Below are 6369 nucleotides of genomic sequence, written 5' to 3'. Positions count from 1 at the left end.
GACCAATTTGAGATTTTATTTAATGCAAATCTTTGTATTTGTTTTTGTCTTATACTCGCTATTATTCCTATGATTTCCAGACAGTCACTCCATTTTGCAATCCCAAATCTAGGGCTCATCTTTAACATGTTTTTCTGACCTATTATATCCAGTAAAATATATCATATACTGTTTGATTATCATATATTTCCATGTGTTAGTATCTGAAATAAGGAAGCAGTTATGATGAAGTATTGAATACACACCTTCACAGAGGTGAAATGTTTAAACATTAAATTTAGAAAGCTGATGGTATCTGGAAAATTAGTTTTTAAAATCCTTATGCAACAGGCTTTCATTTAGAATTCATATTAATTTCCAAATAAAATGTATAATTATTACAGAAACTTGAAATTTAGTAAAGAAATATACTTTACTTTTTTAATGCAGTGGGATTCCATTCACTAGGATCTAATGTGGCTTACACACTTAAAGCACTAGCAGAGTTCATGACTAAATTTTGCTACTTTGTTAGCTATTTCTTGTAATGTGTGACTTCTCAAGTTAATTATTGAGTTGACCTCATTTACATTTTTAGTGTTTGTAAAAATGGATGAATATAAATTATGTGTTTCAATGATTCAATGAAAATGCCAATAATATACAAAATTGAGTTCATTTGGCAAGTATGTTTACTACTTAAAAATTAAACAACAATAATAATCTCATGTGAAAGACTAAATTAGATAAATATAATTAAATTCATTAATCATAGGCTGGCAAAGATTTCTTGAAAATCTACTGGTGTGTACTGATGTATTAGGGGAAATATATGAAGAATTTTTAGCTCAAATTTATGTTCAAATTCCATGTTCTTTCATATTTATTGAATTTTTACTGGATATATTATATTTAAAATGTTTCACGTCTCAGTTGTGATTCTAATAATTTAGATGGTAAAGAGTGCATATCTTAGTAGCTTCCTTTCAGAGTGTGTTGAAATATTCACATCATTGTTTAATAAAGACGAGAAATAGTAATTTCACATTAAACACTGGATTACAAAGGTGGAAATTTCATAGTAGCTAAACTTTTCTGATCCTGGGTTAGAAAAAATATTATTGGAGTATTCTATACCTTTTCATTTTAAATAATAAATTCTTAGATTCTCAATTAAACTGTGATTGCCCAGCCAAACACTGACAGGAGCCTTGTTGAGGCTAGCAGCATTAACTGGACTAGAGGTTACTAGTATTCAAAACAAAAAAAAAATGAAAAAGGAGGCATGAATTTGACAGGAAAGTGGGATATGACAGTTGGGGTAATTGAAGATACATACTGGTGGATAGATATGATCAATATACATTGTACAATTTTATGAAATATTCAAATATTAAAAAATATTATTTTAAAAATGTAATCTGATTTGGGACCGTTCTGAACTTCTAGATGCCTGCTAGTGTCTTTAAAAATATGCATTATGACTCTGAATTTCAAACATACACACACACACAAACACACAACCTAATTGCTAAAATTTAAGGTATTCTGCCATCTGCTATCCAATTCTCTATCCAGAATTATCTCCATTGTTTTATTTTGGCTGTAACAAAATAAGTGAGGAAAGTAAATTAGCCAGTTTCTGTGAAGAGGTACAGTCTTCACACCTCAGTGACTTTTTCTCCACTCTTCAAATGATACCATCTCATCAGTCCCAAAAGAAAAACCATTTGTCAAGGTGTAGTTAAGAAGCCACAAGTTCATATCAGAAGGTTGTGCATATCATCAATTTTCCCTACTCCTGCTTCCAAATTTGTTCCATACATATCTCTTTTGAAATATGAACTAGCTTACACAATAAAATACTTTCTAACTAAAATGACTCTCAGGTTGATGGGAAAGAATATACAAATATAAGGAAAGTTTAGAAATTAAGGTTGCTAGGAACTTTGGTTAACATAAAATCATTCTCCTATACAACGTGAAAGGATGGAAAAATATAAGATAGTAAGCTAAGAACATGGGATAGTAAAACCAAGAAATAAGTTCTAGTGAACATGTATGCATATTTAAAGCATATGTACACATTTAGTTCAATGTTTTAATATTTATAAAATAGAACGGATAAGTAGGTCTATGTAGAAAAAAGTATAGAATATTAACATTAGTTGCAAAAAAAATAGGAATTTAGCTAACTTAAAGCCCTAATATAAAACACTAAAGTCCTAATATAAAATAAAACATAAGTATGAATAGTTGTTTGTCTTATTTTACATTTTGAACAAAAAAATAAAATAATATCTGAATATATCAAAATAAAATCAGTTCTTCAGTAAATTTGGCTCTTAGGCAATTGCAACATATAATGATTTGATTAAGAATGGCCTTCATAGGCCCATGGAGTTGAATGCTTAGTAACCAGGGCATGAAATTGTTAAAAATGTTACAAGGAATAGACTGATCTTGTTGAAGTAGGTGTGCTACTGGGAGTGGGCTTTGAGGTTTGAAAAGCCTATGGCCAAGGTGCTTTCTCTGTCTGTATATCTTTCTCTCCCTGTGTTTCTCTTTCTCTCTGTCTCTGTTCTCTCTCTGTCTCTGTGTCTCTGTCTCTATCTGTCTGTCTGTCTGTCTGTCTGTCTGTCTGTCTCTCTCTCTCTCTCTCTCTCTCTCTCTCTCTCTCTCCCTCTGTCCCTCCCTCCTTCCCTCTCTCTGCTTATGGATCAGGGTACAGTTGTCAACTATTGCTACAATGCCATGAGTACTGGGGTGCTCCTGACTTCTCCTTGCTATAAAGGTCATGGACTAAGATTCTGAAACTGTAAGCAAGTCCCTCCCCCCAATTAAATGATTTTTTTTTTTTTGTAAAGACCAACTGTCAAACTGGGCAGTTTTATTTTCCTTTACAACTTAATAACTACTTCCTGATGACTGCACATGGGGTAAGGCTGCTTGGTAGTTCAGAAAGACCCCAGCAATTGTGTATTCCTGACAGGGTGTGGTCTTTGGTATTGAGTGGAATGATGTGTATGAATGACATCACTGTCAAACCAGCAAGACCGCATTTATGCACCTGTCGTTCTCAGGATTGTTGGTAACTTGGGCGTACTTTCCCCAAATAACCTTGCCTCCTTGTGTCACAAGGCCCAACTCGCTCACATTCACTTCAATAACTGTACCTTTGGTGATCACACCCAGGGTTGTATATAATGGGGATAATGGATTCTTTTTCACACCAAGAATAGGCAGGTAAAAGGTAGCTTTCAGCTCAGGGTGTGTGACATGGGCTGAAATGAATCTTTCATATTTAGGTGGTTTTCTTGTAAAGCTATCACCAACAAAGCAGACTTTAGTAACAATTCTCTTCCATGCCTTCTTTTTTCTTTTTCCTGTTCAAATAACTTTCAATACTTCTGTTTCTCCTTGGGCACGAACTTTGGGTAGAGGGACCTCCCATTTTCCGGCCTTTTCTCTCTTAATTTCTGCTTAATCATGTTGGAAATCAGTTTCTGCTTAATCAGTTTCTGCTTAATCATGTTGGAAAGTACTTTTGCTCTCGACTGCCCCTCTCTGTCTAGCAGGTAGGCGGGGACTGCTCTCTGTAGAGTCTTCTCATCATCCTTCTGCTTGGTGTTTCTCTTCTCATGCATCTTAACAGTCTTTTTCATTTGTATTTTCTCAGCATGGCACTGTTTATGGTAGAGCTTAGCCTTCAGGCCAATCTTTTTTTTTTTTTTTTTTTTTTGAATGTTCACTGGCCTCTTGACCTTCTTTCTCTTTTTCTCATTCATGGTAGTCCAAACGATATCCGTATCGTTTGCAGTGCAATTCAATATATTAATTTTGTGGCATGATGACAGCTGCAGAGCAGCGGTCCGCAACCTCCCGGGTCTCAAAATACTCTTAATTTCTGGGTGTCACTGGTCCACGAGCCTGCCTCGTTCAGCCCGGGATGGGAAAATGATTTCTTTTATAAGTGTTACCTGCTCATGGTATTGATTTACAGCAAAAAGAACACTGACTAAGAAACAATGTGTAAATTACAAAGAGAAGACTTGTTCTGTAGTACAAAACGAAATCATGATAGAATCAATGGAGAAAGAACCAGCCTTATAAAATACATATTAAAGAATAATACACATTTGAGTTAATTAACAAATTCAATTCCGTTTAATGTGAGGGATTTTCTTATGATGATCAATGTAATGGCTATGTATGAATTAAGACTAATATATAAGGCTCATTGTTTGAAATAGTGAAAATAAAGGAAAGGCTCCAGGATGCTAAGATGTCCTAGGAAGTAGAAGTTGATCACTCGGTGTTGAGTAAAAAGTTACAGAAATCTCTCTTTTGAAGTATTTTGTATATTTTTAAATTTTTTAGGTTGATGAGAAACTAATTAAACTCATTTTGTGATTTTGCCAATAAAGTTAGCTGAGATTTTAGAAATTAAATTATTCACTCAAGAACTCATTAAGCTTCAATCCAAGCAAAGTGGTCCTTTAAACCATGATCATTAGCACTAGTCCAACATATCTACAAATTAAAAGAAAATAAAACAAGTTTGTAAAATAAAAAGGAAACGAATAATTTTTTAAATGTTGCACAAATGTTCATAATTGGTCTCCTAATGTATCCAAAACAAACAGAAGATCCCGTTCCCAGCAAGCATTTCTTTCAGGGAAATTAGCCAAATCAAATCAGATGAACCATATGCCACAGTGGTGGTATCATTTTCATTTATTGATATACTTCAGGTGTGCCATGGGTATTTGTGGGCATGTGTATGATGTGTCTATGCATCTACACTGAAAATATGATTATAAATTGAATAAGTCAGTGACTAAACAAAAAGGTACTTTACTCCAGAAAAATTTACATCAAAGTATAGTAAAGAAAGCATAGTTTGCTAAAATATTCCTTCCCATTTTTCAACTTAATGAGGTGCAATATATGGAATTCTGTGGATTAAATGGTAAACTGAAGATATAAGCTTATAGTCATTACTTACCAATAACCTAGTATGAATACCCATGAAATAATTGTTAGCTATTAGAAATAGATACAATTTAAAACGAATAAAGTGTAACATTATTAAAGCTTATAAAAGAAATACTACTTTATGTATGTACATACATTATCTACAAGGCCAAATGTTCATGTGAATAGAGATACCCATAGAGATCAGAAGAGTACCACAGATTCTTTTGAGTTATGTTATTAGTAGTAGTGAGCATTACAGAGGTGTTGAGAACATTTTCAACAGTTAGTATTATAATCTGCCTAAAATATTCCCAGTGAATTTTGAATGTGTGTGTGTGTGTGTGTGTGTGTGTGTTTACACGTGCACGAGCATGCACATGCACACACACACACACATGCACACATGTGTGCCTGGGAAAATATGCATATGGCTCACAAAGACTACTGGAGGGAGAGAGATCCACCAAAACTGAAGTTTCAGACAATTATAATCTAATTTGTGTGTGAATGCTAGGTAGTAACATTGTTAATATTGTGTGTTAGGGTCTATAAGAAAAACATTCCCAGGGATTATGTATAATTAATTACTTTTCTGTTACTATTATAAAACACCATGTCCAAGGCAACTTATAGAAGAGTTTATTTTATTTTTGATCCCAGGGAGATAAGAGTTCATCATGGCAGGAGAGGCTTAGCAACAGTAGAAGTAATCTGAAAGCTCACTTCTTGAATTGCAAGCATGAAGCAGAAAGAGAAAATTGGAAGATTCAGACTCTTTACTTTCAAAGTTGATTCCCAGTCACATACTTTGCCAGCAAGGCTGAACCATTTAAAACTTCCCAGACATCACCCACTAACTGGGGACAAAGAACTCAAATGCATGAGAATGATAATAAAGGCATTCATATCAAACCACCATAGCTACTCCTTGCCCCTCCATAGATAGCATCATGGGCATGTCATAATGAAAAATGCATTTATCTTCTAAATTCCCCAGAGTATTTTTTGTTTGTTTGTTTATAATCCTAACACTTCAAAAAGTCCAAAGTCTCTTCTGAGACTCAAGGGAATCACTTAATTTTAACCTTCTATAAAATACAAAGGTGAGCCACATACTTCCAATATATAATGCAAAGAATGCAAGGCTCTTTACCGTTCAAAAAAGTAGATGTGGTGGCCTAGTAATGAAACATTGGATGTAAATAAGACAGTATCCCAGCTGGGAAAGCATCAAATCTTGTGCCTTCATGTCTAGTGTCAAAGGTTTAAATGGCTCTGCACTTAGAGCTTTTTTGTCTGGACTATACTTTCTCTCTCTCTCTCTCTCTCTCTCTCTCTCTCTCTCTCTCTCTCTCTCTCTCTCTCTCTCTGTCTCTCTTTTTTTTTTTTTTTCTTCATTTTATTGATTGA

General features: G+C 34.1%; 1 pseudogene; it reads right to left on the bottom strand.

Moving 5' to 3' along the window:
• Positions 1 to 3021: 3021 nt before the first annotated feature.
• On the bottom strand, positions 3022 to 3828 carry LOC110287325 (annotated as a pseudogene).
• Positions 3829 to 6369: the final 2541 nt, after the last annotated feature.

Source organism: Mus caroli, chromosome X (genome assembly GCF_900094665.2).
Source record: "Mus caroli chromosome X, CAROLI_EIJ_v1.1, whole genome shotgun sequence".
NCBI classification, from domain to species: domain Eukaryota; kingdom Metazoa; phylum Chordata; class Mammalia; order Rodentia; family Muridae; genus Mus; species Mus caroli.
The sequence above is the reverse complement of the archived record's forward strand: the minus strand, read 5'-3'. Positions and strand labels throughout refer to the sequence as shown.